This window comes from Chiloscyllium plagiosum, unplaced genomic scaffold, assembly GCF_037043375.1.
Source record: "Chiloscyllium plagiosum isolate Xiang-an unplaced genomic scaffold, Cpla_swu_hap1 HiC_scaffold_13, whole genome shotgun sequence".
NCBI lineage: Eukaryota > Metazoa > Chordata > Chondrichthyes > Orectolobiformes > Hemiscylliidae > Chiloscyllium > Chiloscyllium plagiosum.
The window spans coordinates 89701152-89718072 of NW_028270151.1; the positions used below are offsets into that span (position 1 = coordinate 89701152).

At 44.0% G+C, this 16921-nt stretch overlaps 1 protein-coding gene across 3 annotated transcripts in view; it reads right to left on the reverse strand.

The window, feature by feature from the left end:
- The window catches only part of LOC122555678 (ephrin type-B receptor 1), a 505782-nt gene that overhangs the window by 125885 nt on the left and 362976 nt on the right, over positions 1-16921 (reverse strand). The gene's annotated exons all lie outside the window — the stretch shown is intronic.

Here is a 16921-nt window from a genome sequence, read left to right on the forward strand (position 1 = left end):
CAAAGCCCTCTGATGACCCAACCAGTCAATCACTCTGTCCTGCAGACAGCTTCAACCCCAGGGAATGGTTATCAACAGGAGTGGAGCATGTGCATTTACCATTGCATTCAGGACAGGGACAGGCTCCTACTGATAGTTCACATCTGCAGATGCAGCTGAGGCACTCGCTCAAAAGCAAACGCTTGCATTTATGTAGCGCCTAAACTCAGGTGATCCCAGAGCACTTGGAACATTGCAGCCAATTTGCAGACACCAGGTCCCACAGACAGCCTAGAGCTAAGATCAAATGATGTCAGGTGAGAAATGAATGCTGGCCGAGAGATTGAGATAACAACCCTGATTGGTCTACTTCAAACAGCATTGAAGAATCTTTTCCCATCCACCTTGTCTCAGCTTTAGCTCTTTTGGTTTGGTCTGGGAATCATAGGTTCATATCTGACTCCTGGCAGAGTCAAAGAGTTGTACAGCACGGAAACAGGCCCTTCAGCTGACCAGATACCCTCATCTAATATAGTCCCATTTGCCAGCACTTGGCTTATATCCCTCTAAGTCCTTCCTATATACCCATCCAGTTGCCTTTTAATTGTTGTAATTGTACCAGCCTCCACCACTTCTACTAGCAGTTCATTCCAATCACGCACCCCACTCTGCGTGAAAACATTGTAACCCCAGTTCCTTTTAAATCTTTCTCCTCTCGCCCTAAACCTATGCCGTCTAGTTTTGGACTCTCCCACCCCAGGGAAAAGACCATGTCTATTTATCCTTGCCCCTCATGATTTTATAAACCTCTGTGAGGTCACCCATCAGCCTCTGACACTCCAGGAAAAGTAGTCCCAGCTTACTCAGCCTCTCTCTACACCTCAAACCCTCCAGCCCTGGCAATGTCCTTGTAAATCTTATCTGCAGCCTTTCAAGTTTACAACCTTTTTCTTATAGCAGGGAGACCAAAATTGAATGCAGTATTCCAAAAGTGGTCTAACCAATGTCCTGTGCAGTCACAGCATGATGTCCCAACTCTTACACTCAATGCACTGGCCAAAACAGGCAAATGTACCAAACGCCTTCTTCACGACCCTGTCTAGCAACAACTTCACCTTCACAAAAGTATGAACCTTAAGCAAACATTCTCGTTCAATGTTTCAGTGCAGTGTGGAGAGAGCAGCACTCTTAATGCTGTGGTTAAACGCCAGCTGCCCTCTTGGTGGATGTGGTTGGAAGAAAATAATTTGACGGCATTGCCCAACAACAGATGCCCCGGTTCAGCTGCATGATTTTCTCAACCAACACCTGAACTAGATTATCGGATAAAATAAGACAAAGAACAGCAGACGTTGGAGACCTGAAAGCAACAAAAGCAGAAATTGCTGGGGTAACTCAGCAGCTCTGGCAACATCTGTGGAGTGACGGAAAAGATAGAGTTAATGTTTTGGGTCCAGTGACCCATCTTCAGAACAGAAGCATCACTGGACTCGAAAAATAACCCACTCTGTTTTTCTCTCTCTCCACGGATGTTGTCAGAGTTACCCCAGCATTTTCTGCTTTAGATTATCTGGCCCTAATCATATTGTTGTTTGCGGGATCTTGTTGTGCCCAAATTTACTGTCGTAGATTTACAAATGCGGCAGGAACAATGTGGTGTCAGGTTTGGGGTGATACAGTGGAGAAAGGCTTGGACAAGGCTCCGTTGCCTGGTAGCAGTATAGTGGGTTGCAAACGAGGACGGCCAGTAGACAATGAAAAGAGTTAGGAGTGGAACAGTTTTGTTCAGCAGCAGAAGACTGTACTGATGTTCGAGATGTTTGGGGAGACAGACAGATGCCCAGCGTGTTGCCTTGCATTCTTACCCCATTGATCGAGGGCTGTACCACAGTCCTGGCAAAGCCAGCACTGCCTCACCTCCAGTCGACAAGTGTCAATTCCAGGTGGCTTGGTGTCCCTCACATTCTTGGTCTGTTCATACTGTCCTCAATGCCCCAAGGATGGGACTGGAGATCTGAATCAGAGAAGTTGTATGCTCTGGCCCTCCGTTGTATGATGGGCGGCAGGATGGCTCAGTGGTTAGTACTGCTGCCTCACAGCACCAGGGTCACAGGCTCGATTCCAGCCTCGGGCAACTGTTTGTGTGGGGCTTGCACATTCTCCCCGTGTCTCCGTGGGTTTTTTCCGGGTGCTCTGGCTTCCTCCCACAGTCCAAAGATGTGCAGGTCAGGTGAATAGGCTATGCTAAATTGCCTGTAGTGTTAGGTGCATTAGTCAGAGGGAAATGTGTCTGGGTGGGTTACTCTTCAGAGGGTCGGTGTGGACTTGTTGGGCCAAAGGGCCTGTTTCCACACTGTAAGGAATCTAATCTAATCAGGCATTAGTACATGCCCTGCTTCCTCCAGTCTACAGAATATGGCCGTGCTATTAAAAAGTTGTGAAGATGGTTCTTGCTTATACCAATGCACAGTAATGCACAGCTCGGTTGGTGCATTTTATGCAATGAGTACGCTCCAAACTTAGTTCATTTTAAAGTACTTCGGTACACCCTGAGGTTGCCCAAAGCTGAATAGACAGATTTTTAATTGATAAAGGAATCAAGGGCTAAAGAGACAAGGCTGGAGCTGAGGATCATCAGATCAGTCATGATCTCATCGAGACTCAATAAGTCGAATGGCCTACTTCTACTCCTGTGTCTTATGGTGAAAGGAGCTATATAAATGTAAGCCCAGGATTGTGATTCAGTTAGGCAGGTCATCTGTCGAATAAACAGGAGATTCTGAATTTGAATCCCAACCCATGCTGGTACAGTCTAGGTACAGTTCCTGAGCTATTTCCTGGTGCAGCTCTGTTGGGCCGAATGGCCTGTTTCTGTGCCATTTATCCTACATGTGTTCTTTCTTAATCTACCCATGGTACAGCATGTACCATTTTGTTGGAAGGTGTAACAGCAGTGCAAACGATGTGGAGGAAATTCTGGGTCAGAATGATTAATTACACATTGGCTTTGGATTCAGTGCAGGTCTACCTAATTAGAAAGTAATTAGCTGCTAATGTGCTGATCAATTTCTCAGACCTGGTTTTAAACGACTGGAAACAGAGATTGCCAGTGGCTCAATTTGCTCATGATTCACATCATAGGTCATAGAAGCAGAGGACACAGCTTAAAAATACGGGGTAGACCATTTAGGACAGAGATGAGGAGAAACTTCTTCATCCAGAGAGTGGTGGGTGTGTGGAATGCTCTGCCCCAGAGGGCAGTGGAGGCCCAGTCTCTGGATTCATTTAAGAAAGAGTTGAATAGAGCTCTCAAGGATAGTGGAATCAAGGGTTATGGAGATAAGGCAGGAACAGGATACTGATTAAGGATGATCAGCCATGATCATATTGAATGGTGGTGCAGGCTCGAAGGGCAGAATGACCTACTCCTGCACCTCTTGTCTATTGTCCAGCGTGTCACCTACTCTGAGGACAACAGAATGGTTTGAATTGGAATGGGGGTGAATGAATCTTTTCTGCTCATGAATTGGTTTCTCCCCACCATGGAAGGCTGATCCCTACTGTGCAGAGTTTTCCAACAAAGCACATAAGGGAATTTTTCTACGGTGTCTATCTAGTCTTGCGTTCCTCAGCCACACACTCAAACGGTACGCAATTGCTGTCATTCGTATCAGATGCAGTGTTCACAAATGTTGATAACTAATCAGGCGAAGACCATTTTTACAGATGTAGGTTTGCTCGCTGAGCTGGAAGGTTTGTTTTCAGATGTTTCATCACCATACTAGGAAGCATCATCAGTGAGCCTCCTGATGAAGCTTTATCTAGAGGCTCACTGATGATGTTAGATAATATGGTGACAAAACATCTGAAAACGAACCTTCCAGCTCAACGGGCAAACCTATACCCAAGACCTCAACCTGATCTACAAATCTTTTCAAAACTCGCTAAAACCATTTTTACATTAATTTATGATTCTTTCACAGGATGTGGGTATCACTGGCAGGGTTAAAACTGGTGTCTGTCCCATACTGCCCTTGAACTGAGAAGTTTACTGAGCCATTTCAGAGAGTAGTTAAAAATCAAACACATTGCTCTCAGGCTGGAGACAGATGTAGCCCAGACCAGGTCAGGATGATAGATCTCCTTCCCTACAGGATGTCACAGAAACATAGAAAATTGGTGACAGAGTAGGCTCCTTCCAGCCTACACCATCATTCAAAGTGATCATGGCAATCTCAGTATCCCATTCCCAATCTCTCCCAATACCCCTTGGTCCCTTTGGCCACAAGGGTCAGGTCCAACTTCCTCTTGAATATAATCTCACAACTGACCCCAACAGCTTTCTGTGATAGAGATTTCCATAGGTTCACCAACTCTCTGAGTGAAGGAACTCTTCCTCATCTCAGTCCTGAATGGCTTACCCCTTACTGTGATGCCTAGTTCTGGACTTCGCCAACACCAGGAACATTCTTCCCACATCTAGCCTGTCAGTGGTTTACATCAATGCACCAGAGACGTTTTCACTGTTTTCAATTCTAGATTTTTCGACACTGAATTTCAGTTCCACCAACTGCCATGGTACAATTTGAATCCAGAGTGTAATTGTGGCCTCTGGATTAATGGTTCAGTGACTAATCACCATATCCCTCCTTAAGTGACCTTGTCATCTCCTTGTAACAGCTAACTAATTTGTCCTAACTCCATTCCCCCACCCCCCAACAGCTTCACAATTTTTTTCTCCAACAAGCATTTACACAAAACAAAAACAGAAATTTCTGGAAAAGCTCAGCAGGTCTGGCATCATCTGTGGAGAGAAATCAGAGTGAACGTTTCGGGTAGAGTGACCCTTCCTGAGAGCTTTTGGTTTCTGATTTGCAGCATCTGCAGATCTTTCGATTTTTATCCTTTTGAAATTTACTGTCGAAACTATCCCTCAGCTTTCAGAGAGAGCCTCCAGATCATAATATCTAGTCCAGTCAAAGTCACTTGATTTAACTAAAACAACTAATCAAAAAAGGCATCACTGTGCATTCTGTTGAAAGGTTAGTTGTTTCTTCCCTCCCTGGCTGGTTTGAATGTCTCAGTTACAGAAGTGTACGTGACAATTCTTTTGTCAATCTGAAGATGAGAAGTGATCCCAGGGCATCAGAACATATCATCTTAGAAAGTGACAGGTCTGCTGTTGATGTCCTACATTGTTGGTTTCTGCTGATAATTTAAGGGATTTATTTTTTGTTCGTACTTATCTAGCACTAAATTAAGTAGAAAACCACTTGGAATGGCTGAATGGGATTGCAGTCCTGGCTACTGCTGTGCAATGTCTCATCTGGAACCAGTGTTTGTAACAGGAATTGTTACACTCTTGTTTGTGATATATAAACAATGTAGATGAGAATGTGAGGGGGTCACAAGCAAGTTTGTGGATGACATGAAGATTGGCCAGGTAGTTGGAAGTGAGAAAGAGGATCTTATGTTACAGACAGATTGGTTGGATGGGCAGATCGGTCGCAGGTGGAACTTAACCCTGAAAAGTGTGAGGGGATTCACTTTGGAAGCAGTAACAAAATAAGCGAGTCCCCAATGAATGGCAGGACACTAGGAAACTCAGAGTGATCTTGGGGTGTTTGTCGACAGATCCTGAAAGGTGGCAGGTCAAATTAATAGAATAGGTAAGAAGGCATGAAATTAGATTAGATTACTTTACAGTGTGGAAACAGGCCCTTCGGCCCAACAAGTCCACACCGACCCGCCGAAGCGCAAACCACCCATACCCCTACATTTACCCCTTACCTACACTACGGACAATTTAGCATGGCCAATTCACCTGACCTGCACATCTTTGAACTGTGCCACCGTGCCGCCCATGCCACGTGCCGCATACGGGCACATATGATTAGATTAGATTAGATTACTTACAGTGTGGAAACAGGCCCTTTGGCCCAACAAGTCCACACCAACCCGCCGAAGCACACCCACCCAGACCCATTCCCCTACATTTACCCCTGCACCTAACACTACAGGCAATTTAGCATGGCCAATTCACCTAACCTGCACATTTTTGGACTGTGGGAGGAAACCGGAGCACCCGGAGGAAACCCACGCAGACACGGGGAGAATGTGCAAACTCCACACAGTCGGTCGCCTGAGTCGGGAATTGAACCCGGGTCTCTGGCGCTGTGAGGCAGCAGTGCTAACCACTGTTCCACCATGCCGCCCACAAATATAAAACCAGGGAGATTATATGGGAGCTGTACAGAACTTTGGTTGGGCCACAGCTGGAGTACTGTGTGCAGTTCTGGTGGGTTGCAAAGGAGATTCACCAGGATATTACCTGGCGTGGAGCACTTTAGAGGCTCAATAAGTTCAGGTTGTTTTGCCAGGGGTCAATAACAAGAGGGCGTAATTTTAAATTGAAAGATAGGAGGTTTAGAGGGGGATTTGAGGAAAACATTTCGTACTTAAAAGGTAGTGCTTTTCTGGAATGCGCTGCTCGGGACGGTAGTTGAGGGAGGAAACCTCACAGTCTTTAAAAAGTACTTGTGCGAGCACTTGAAATGTCAAAACATTTACATGGACCTAGTGCTGGAAAGTAGGGTTAGTGTAAGATAGGTCAGTGCAGACTTGATGGCTTAAAAGGGCTCTTCTGTGCTGCATGACTCTATGATTCTTGCTTTGAAGGACTATTATTTTGCATAACATGACTTTTCTTTCAAACAATTCATCCACCAGCCATTCCCATACTACTCACTTCCACCAATGCTTTTTGCTGGAAGATGCCAAGTAACAGGGTTCCCTGCTGCATTCAGAGTCAGCCTCGAATCTCAATTAGACTCACCGTGACAGGATAAGGGCTCTATCCCCCTATCCAAGCCTACTGTCTGCCACCTTGGTGCTGCTAAGCACAGAAACCATCAGCGAGCAACATGCACTGTCAATTGAGAACTGGGATGTGCATTCTAGTGATGTGATCTTTAAGGACAGGGCAGACAGAGAGACACTGATGGTTGTAACTAGACAAAGATAATGAGTGAGTGCTCCAGGCACTTCCCCCTATAGATAGAGCTGTACTCTCCTCATGCAGAAAACTTGCCCTCCAACTTTCTTGACAATAGGATCTGGTAACTGCACTTTGGATATGAATGTGGATCTGCATTTCAGAGTAGCCCATTATAAACCTATCTCCAAGAAGAATGTTCCAACGTGATTAAATCCTCATGACGATGTGGAGGAGCCGGTGTTGGACTGGGATGAACCAATTTAAAAATCACACAACACCAAGTTATAGTCCAACAGGTTTATTTGGAAGCACTAGCTTCCGGAGCACTGCTTCTTTGTCAAGTAGCTAGTGGGGCAGGATCATAAGGCACAGAATTTATAGCAAAAGATCACAGTGTCATGCAATTAAAACGATATATTGAACAAACCTAGACGGCTGTTAAGTCTTTTATCTTTTAGAATGGATTGCAGGTTTCCGTACAAGTATCATTTTAATTGCACGACACTGTGATCTTTTGCTATAAATTCTGTGTGTTATAATCCAGCCCAACAAGTTACCTGATGAAGGAGCAGCGCTCTGAAAGCTAGTACTTCCAAATAAACCTGTTGGACTGTAACCTGGTGTTGTGTGATTTTTAACTAAATCCTCGTGAATTATTTTTAAAAATGCTAATCATCATTGCTACTTTAAAAGATCTCCATTTATTTCTCAGAAACCTTGGCTCACCTCACAGAACAGGATTATATTTGAAGGCCTGCTGCAATGGCTAAGAGATGGGTGTTCTTTGGCCTACCGGGGCACTATTTCCTGGCCTTCAATGAATTTGGTCGCTGTGCCTTCTACAAACAGCAGAAATCATGACCAATTACGAATCTCATTTGGTCAACAAGTTGTGGGATAATTATTGGACCAAAGGGCTTGTTTCCAGCTGTATGACTGTATGGTAGGATTGTTGTATGATAAGAGATTAGGGAACCTGGGCCCGCATTCTCCAGAAAAGTGAGAGTTATAGAGTCATAGAGATATACAGCATGGAAACAGAACCTACTGTCCAACTCGACCATACCGACCAGATATCCAAAACTAATTTAGTCCCATTTGCCCCTTCCTATTCATATACCCATCCAGATGCCTTTTCAATGTGGTAATTGTACCACCTTCTAACGCTCCCTCTGTCATCTCATTCCACACACGCACCACCCTCTGTAAAAAATGTTGCCCCTTAGTTCCCTTGTAAATTTATCTGCTCTCACCTTAAACCTATGCCCTCTAGTTTTGGACTCCCCAACCCAGGGAAAAGACTTCGTCTATTTACCCTATCATATCTCTCATGATTCTATAAAACTCAGCCTCTGACGCTCCATGGAAAACAGTCTTAGTCTATTTTGCCTCTCCCGCTAGCTCAAACCCTCCAACCCTGGCAAAATTCTTGTAAATCTTTTCTGAACCCTTTCAAGTTTCACAATATCCTTCCGATAGGTGGGAGACCAGAATTACACATAATATTCCAATAGTGGCCTCACCAATGTCCTGTACAGCTGCAACATGATCTCCCAATTCCTATACTCAAGGCACTGCCCAATAAAGGAAAGCATATCAAACACCTTCTTCATTGTCTTAGCTGCCTGTGACTCCACTTTCAAGGAACTATGAACCTGCAGTCCAAGGTCTCTTTGTTCAGCAACATTCCTCAGGACCTTATCATTAAGCGTATAAGTTCTGGCCTGATTTGCCTTTCCAAAATGCAACACCTCACATTTGTCTAAATTAAACTTCATCTGTCATTTCTCAGCACATTGGTCCACCTGATCAAGGTCCCATTGTATTCCAAAGTAACCTTCTTCACTGTCCATTAAATGTTCAATATCTTTACAAGTTGTGGCAGGGTACAGGCATGATTCCCTTGACTTGTGTAGGGAGGTGGGAGTGAAGGACATCAAGAACTGGGGTACAGTCTCAGAAAAAGGGGTAGAATACTTGGATTTGAGATGGGGAGGAATTATTTCACTTGGAAGATAGCAAACCTTTGGAATTCCCCACCCCAGGTGGTTGTGGAAATTTGGACATTGGGATAGAGACCAATAGGATTCTGGACACCAATAATACTAACGCATGGGGATAATGCAGGAATTTGGTATTGAGTTAGATAATCAGCCATGACCTCGAATGCTGGAGTAGGCTCAAAGGGCTGAATGACCTCATCCAAATCCTGCAGTCTTGCTTTTATAATTGTTCATCATGCCTTCCTCCTTTTATGCTCAATGCATTTATTCATAGTGTCCAGGATCCTCATACCCTTTTTATTACACTCACCCCTTGTGATCCATGGATCTAGGTACTTGTGAGGTTAGCCCCAGACCCTACCTTTTTTTTTGTCTCACAGACTTATCCAGTTTGATTGCACAATCCTTCACAGAAGATAAGAGTGTTCTAAGGTATCAGTATCCATGTTTTCTGTTACCCACAGAACGTCCTTGCCCCCCTATGCATTACAAGGATTTGGTGTACCATTTTCTCAGCCTGCCCTGTCACTATTAGAACATAGAACATTACGATGCAGTACAGGTCCTCAATGTTGCGCTGACCTGTGCAATCAATCTGAAACCCATCTGACCTACACTATTCCATTTTCATTCATCTGTTTATCCAATGACCATTTAAAAGCCCGTAAATTTGGCGAGTCTGCTGCTGATGCAGGAAGGGTGTTCCACGCCCCTACCACTCTCTGAGTAAAGAAACTACCTCTGATATCTGTCCTATATCTATCTCCCCTCAATTTAAAGCTATGTGCCCTCGTGCTCGCCGTCACCATACTTTGAAAAAAGGTTCTCCCTGTCCACACTATCTAACCCTCTGATTATCTTATATGTCTCTATTAAGTCACCTCTCAACCTTCTTCTCTCGAGTGAAAACAGCCACACGTCCCTCAGCCTTTCCTCATAAGACCTTCCCTCCAAACCAGGCACCATCCTAGTAAATCTCCTCTGAGCCCTTTCCAAAGCTTCCACATCCTTCCTATAATGCGGTGACAAGAACTGTACGCAATATACCAAAGTGTGGCCGCACCAGAGTTTGTACAGCTACCATATGACTTCATGGCTCTGAAACCCAATCCCTCTACCAATAAAAGCTAACATACTGTATGCTTTCTTAACAATGCTATCAACCTGGGTGGCAAGGTTAAGGGATCTATGTACATGGACACCAAGAGCTCTCTGCACTAAATTACATTACATTCTATATTATCAAGAATGTTACCATTAACCCCGTACTCTTAATTCCTGTTGCTCCTTCCAAAGTGCATCACTTCACACTTTTCTGTATTAAACTCCATTTGTCACCTCTCAGCCCAGCTCCGCAGTTTATCTATGTCGTTTTGTAACCTGCAACATCCTTCTGAACTATCCACAACTCCACTCACCTTAGTATCATCTGCAAATTTACTAATCCATCCTTGTAAGCCTTCATCTAGGTCATTTATATTTATGACAAACAGGAGTGGACCCAAAACAGATCTCTGCGGAACCCCGCTTGTAACTGAACTCCAGGATGAACATTTCCCAACAACCACCACCCTCTGTCTTCTTTTAGCTAGCCAATTTCTGATCCAAACCACTAAATCACCCTCAATCCCATGCCTCCATATTTTGTGCCACTGTCTACTGTGGTGAACCTTATCAAGCACCTTACTGAAATCCATATATACCACATCAACTGCTTTACGCACACGTTTGGTCACTTTTTCAAAGAACTCAATAAGGTTTGTGAGGCATGATCTACCCTTCACAAAACCGTGGTGACTCTCCCTAATCAACTTATTCCTTTCTAGATGATTATAAACCCTATCTCTTATAAGCTTTTTCAACTTTACCCACAACCGAAGTAAGACTCACTGGTCTATAATTACGAGGATTGTCTATCCTCCAGTCTTCTGACAGTATTCCTGTACACAATGATGACACAAAGATCAAAGCCAAAGGCTTGGCAATCTCCTTTCTGGCTTCTCAGAGAATCCTAGGATAAATCCCAAACGGTCCAGGGGACCTATCTATTTTCACACTTGCCAGAATTGTTAACACCTCCTCCTTATGAACCTCAATTCCGTCTAGTCTAGTAGCCTGGATCTCAGTATCCTCCTCGACAATATTGTCTTTTTCCAATGTGAATACTGACAAACAATATTCATTTAGCACTTCTCTTATCTCCTCGGTCTCCACGCACAACTTCTCACTACTTTCCTTGTTTGGCCCTAATCGTACTTAGGGCCTTGACTCCTGAAGAAGGGCTCATGCCCGAAACGTCGATTCTCCTGTTCCTTGGATGCTGCCTGACCTGCTGCGCTTTTCCAGCAACACATTTTCAGCCCTAATCGTACTTAGCCATTCTCTTATTCCTGATATACCTATAGAAAGCTTTAGGGTTTTCCTTGACCCTACCTGCCAAAGACTTCTCATGTCTCCTCCTGGCACTTCCCAGCTCTCTCTTTAGGTCTTTCCTGGCTAACTTGTAACTCTCAAGTGTCCTAATTGAGTCTTTTAATAACTAATGCACATTTACGTCCAGGTGTCTCTGATCCTTCAAAACTGTATCCATTATTTTATATTGTCTCTCCCTGTTCTTCTTACCAAAATATATCTCTTTACATTTCCCTGCATTAAATTTCACTTGCCACCTGTTTGCCCATTCCATTAGCCTATCTATCTTTTATTGAAGTCTATCACTGTCCTACTCACAACTCACAACACTTCCAGATTTGTGTCACCTGCAAATTTTGAAATTTTGCTTCGCAGACTCACATCTAGATCACTGATATACAGCAGAAGAGCAGAGATGTTGAGGTCGACCTCAGGAAAATAGAAGGTTAGTAGGTTTGCGGATGACACCAAAATTGGTGGTATGGTGGACAGTGAAGAAGATTATCTGATAGATCTTCACAAAGTGGTTTAACAGGCTGAGGAGTGGCAGATGGAGTTTAATTTGGAGAATTATGAGGTATTGCATTATGGTACTATAAATAAGGACAGGACTTACATAATTAAAAATAGGGCTTTGGGTAGTGTTGTAGAACAGAGAGATTTAGCAGTTTAGGTATATAATTTTTTGAAATTTGCATCACATGTAGACAGGGTGGTTAAGAAGTTGTTTAGCATGTTTGCTTTCATTTCACAGACCTTTGAGTTTAGGAGTTGAGCATGTTGACATTGTAGAGGACATTATTGAGACCTCTTCTGGAGGGCAGTTCTGGTCGCCCTGCTACAGGAAGAATGTTCTGGATGGAGGTTTGCTCGCTGAGCTGGAAGGTTCTTTTTCATAAGTTTCGTCACCATACTAGGTAACATCATCAGTGAGTCCCTGGATAAAGCACTGGTGGCATGGCCGACTTTCTATTTATGTGTTTAGGTTTCCTTGGGTTAGCGATGTCATTTCCTGCAGTGATGTCACTTCCTGTGAAACCATGTGTTCAGCATGGACTTGTTGGACCAAAGAGTCTGTTTCCATGCTGTATGACTGGAGGACTCTATGCCTGCAAACCAATCAACAGCAGCTTACCAGGAGCTGATACATAAAATGAATGTAGTGCAGTAACAATGGGCTGGAAAGTTTGTTCTGTGCTGTAATATTTTGTGACTCCAAGCCAGTTTGTGAACAGAAGAAAAGACAGAGCTTTCAAATAAATACTTTGTCATTGCTATTGAAAGACAACTACACTTGAGAAGCCCAGAATGAAAATGCAATAGAAAATTACCAGTCTATTGATAGTGGCTGCAATTCCTTAATAGCCTCCATTTTAAGTCATTATGTTCACTCTGCAGGGAGTACAATTACTTTCCCTGCCTGTGAGACATCAAAAGAAACAGCCAGGGGTACTTTTGATGGTAAAACTTAAAGGAAAGCAATGCATTCAAGTGGAAGAGAATACACATTCTGGATATCATCAAATTTATATTTCTGTTAAAGAGACTCTTACTCAACACCAATTTGAATTCCAGCCTCAACAAGTCAATATTTCACTTATAATGTAAGTTCAGAACAATGTAGTTTCCAATGGGTGACTTTACAGCCACATCACTGATACATGGAACAAGAAAGATGCCTGGAACTAGATTTATATTATTTTAAGTGCACTGTTGCCATGCATAGTAAAGAGGGAGAGAATACACCCTTAATTCCCCAATCTAGTCCACCAGATGCTGAAGCTGAGTGCTTAAATGTGGAGATGAGACTCACCAGATCTATATTTCTGAATTGCCCTTTTTAGAACTCACAATGCTGGAACTCCCTACCTAACAACTCTGTGAGTGTCCTACACTTGAAGGATATACCCAAACAGCAGAGGTTTAAGACAGCAGCTCATTGCCACCTTTTCCAGGTCAATTAGGGGAGGGGAATAAACTCTGAATGAGCCAGTGACACCCACATCTGATGAGCAAGCTAAAAAGAATATTTCCTTTGAGAAGGCAGATTTGCTGGAATTGTTTACCACACCAATCGATAAAAGCACTGAATTTCAGTTGCTGGTATCACTGATAGGAGAAAGCTTTGGTTGAGGTAATGCTTTGAAATCGTTCAAAGATGTCTGGGCAGAATGTTATTGAGGATTGAGTTATGTAGGTCATGGCAGAATGTGTCGCAGAATCAGCTGGCAAGTGTGGCAAAGTTCATCCTGACACCAAGGCCATTTTGCTCCATTTGTTACACTTTTCACAAACAGGGTGAGATCATAGAATTTTACAGTGCAGAAGGAGGTCATTCAACCCATCTTGTCTGTACCAGCTCCTGAAAGAGCTACCCAGCTAGTCTCACTCTCCAGGCTGGTTCCAAAACCCTCTAACTTTATTACTTTCGAGTATATCCCCAGCTCTATTTTGAAACCTCCGATGGAACCCACCTCCACCACCCACCCAGGCAGCGGTAGAGATGTTTCTCCTCATCTCAGTCCTCGCTCTCTTGCTGGCAATCCTGAAGTTGTGGCTGCTAGTTACTGACTTATCAACTGGTGGAAACAGAATATCTTTCTTTACCCTGAAACTGTTCATTTTGATCACCTCAATAAGGTCACCTCTTAATCTTCGTTACACCAAGATTACACCAATTCTCTAATCTTTCCTTGTATCTAAAGTCCTTCATTCCCGATGTCGTTCTACAAAATCTTCTCTCGGCAGCAGCAGCAAGCGATTACTGCTTGTTAAATGCCTTAATGCCTCAACTCGCCATTCTGATGTCCAGCTTCACATCTTGACAATCTCAGCAAACAAGCTGAATGTCAGGAAACTTGACAAGGAACCCAGAGTGGGGCCCTGGCAGATTCAGTACGCTGTTCGCTCTGAACGACCTCTGTGTTGTAAACTGAGCACCAACATCTCAGGGCATGCTTTATAAGCACCAGCCATGGGACCCCTATATCCGCAGACACTGGCAACTGGCATATTCTAGCCTCAAAGAACCCTCATTAGCCATCTCTGATCCACTGACAGCACCTTTCTGCTCTTCAATGTTGCACCTCTGGCCATAATGCTGCAGCAAGTGATCTGTGTGCTCAGGGACACACCCTCCAGCTCACAGACTGGACCAGGCTTTAATTCCAAGCTCTTCACTTACTGTCAAGGAGTTCTGTCACTCTGAGCCGACCTGGATGCTCACAGCAACCTTGCCTTGCATTACCTTGGAGCACTTTACCCACCTCATTCAGAGATACTATGCTCATACTATGGCCTTGTCATTTAGCACAGACATAACATCAATAACCTCTTCATAACTGTCAATAAGCCCTTGATCCAGGGTCCTGAAACAGTAAGTTCAGAACAGTGTCTGATATGGTCAAAGCCCAGCTAGAGGTGGTCAGAGTCAGAATCCTTTCCATATAACAGGGTTAGTAGCTGAATATTGGACAGCTCACCACCCACTCTGACTCCTTCTGCCCTATTATGAATTATTTTGCATCTGACCTGGAATAGAGGCAGGTATTTAGGTAGATTAGGTCAAAGTGGGTGGCACCGAGGTGTCCCGAGTCAATGAGTGGCCAGTGCAGAGGGAATGCAGAGTTAGTGATGTTGGGGGTTAGTGTGGGTGACAGTGAGTGGGGGAAAATGGTACCAGTAGTACTGAGAGTGGTAGAGCATAGCCTTGTGGGGAGATGGGAACAGCAGTAGAATTATGAGCTATCATAGAGAAGAAGATGGCATTTATGCTGGTAGGGTGGAGAAGGGCACAGACTTGCTTCTTACAGTGCTGGGCATTCTTCCAGATGGCTGAGAATGTATTGACCCAGGTGGCAATTTCAGAGCAGACTGGCATGGTCTGGCCTTGCAGCCTCCACTGGAGAGGAGAGAGTGCCATGTTGGCACCATCCTGTCCAGCAGGATCTCCAGATCCATGCCTCTAACGTGGGTAGCTGCTTTCTGCTGTCAGGGCAAATGTCAGGAACTGAGTAAGGCAGCTTGGGACTGATGCAGCTTATCCATCATGTGCACAATGGGCTTTTAAAGATGGCAATGGCATAACGGTGCCGGCGAATTGCCAGCTATCCGTGGGTGCCAAATGGCATTTGGGCAAGCTGGCGTGGAAACTAGATGTGAGAGTCTCCATGGTAGGTAATTAATGAGACAGGTTTAGGAAGGCGCCTCACAGCACCAGGGACTTGAGTTTGATTCCAACCTCTGGCGACTGTGTGTGGAGTTTGCACCTTCTCCCCGTGTCTGTGTGGGTTTCTTTTGGGTGCTCTAGTTTCCTCCCACAGTCCAAAGATGTGCAAGTTAGGTGGATTGGCCATGCTAAATTGCCCATAGCGTTCAAGGTTGTGTAGGTTATCTGTATTAGCCACGGGAAATGCAGTGTTACAGGGATAACCTAGGGGAATGGATCTGGGTAGGACACTCTTCAGAGGGTCAGTGTGGACTTTTTGGGCTGAAAGGCCTGTTCCCCCACTGTGTGGATTCTATGATATGATAAGATTAGGTGAGCGAACAATCTAAACCTCACAACGAAAAACCCTACAAACAAACTGAGTGTAGCTCAAACTTAGCCAAAGAACTATAAGATTCAGCTTCTGATTCTCTACCTGCACAATAAGAATGCTGTCAAATATTAGTTTCCTTCTGTGTGAAACTAAGTATTTGCTTTTGGATATAAAAGCAATTCTGGTTCACATGCAGCAAGATTTTACAACAACCAGATTTGGGTTGATAAGTGGCAAGTGTTATTCACAAAACACATGTGACAAGCAATGACCATCTCCAGTAAAAAAATAACTTAATCATCGCTCCTTGACATTCAGTGGCTTTAGCATCAGTGAATCCCCTATTATCAACAAATTGGGTTTTGTCATTAGTTAGAAACTGGACTGGATCAACAATATAAATAGAGTCATAGAGATGTACAAAATAGAAACAGATCCTTTGGTCCAACTCATCCATGCCCACCACATATCCTAAATTAATCTGGTCCCATTTGCCAGCACTTGGCCCATATCCCTCCAACCCTTGCTATTCATTTACCCATTCAGATGCCTTCACCACTTCCTCTGGCAGCTCATTCTATGCACACATTACCTTTTGCCTGAAAAGGTTGTCCCTAAGGTCCATTTAAATCTTTCCCCTCTCACCCTAAACCTATGCTGTCTATTTCTGGACTCCTCCAACTCATGAAAAAGACCTTATCTATTTACCCTATCCATGCCCCTCATGATTTTATAAACCTCTATAAGGTCACCCATCAGACTCTGAAGCTCCAGGAAAAATAGACCCTGTCTATTTGAGCCTATAGCTCAAATCCTCCAACTCTGGCAACATCCTTGTAAATCTTTTCTGAAACCTTCCAAGTTTCACAACCTCCTTCCGATAGGAGGAAGACCAGAACTGCACATAATATTCTAATAGTGGCCTAGCCACTGTCCTGTATAGCCACAACATGACCTCCCAACTCCGAAACTCAAAGCTCTGATGAATA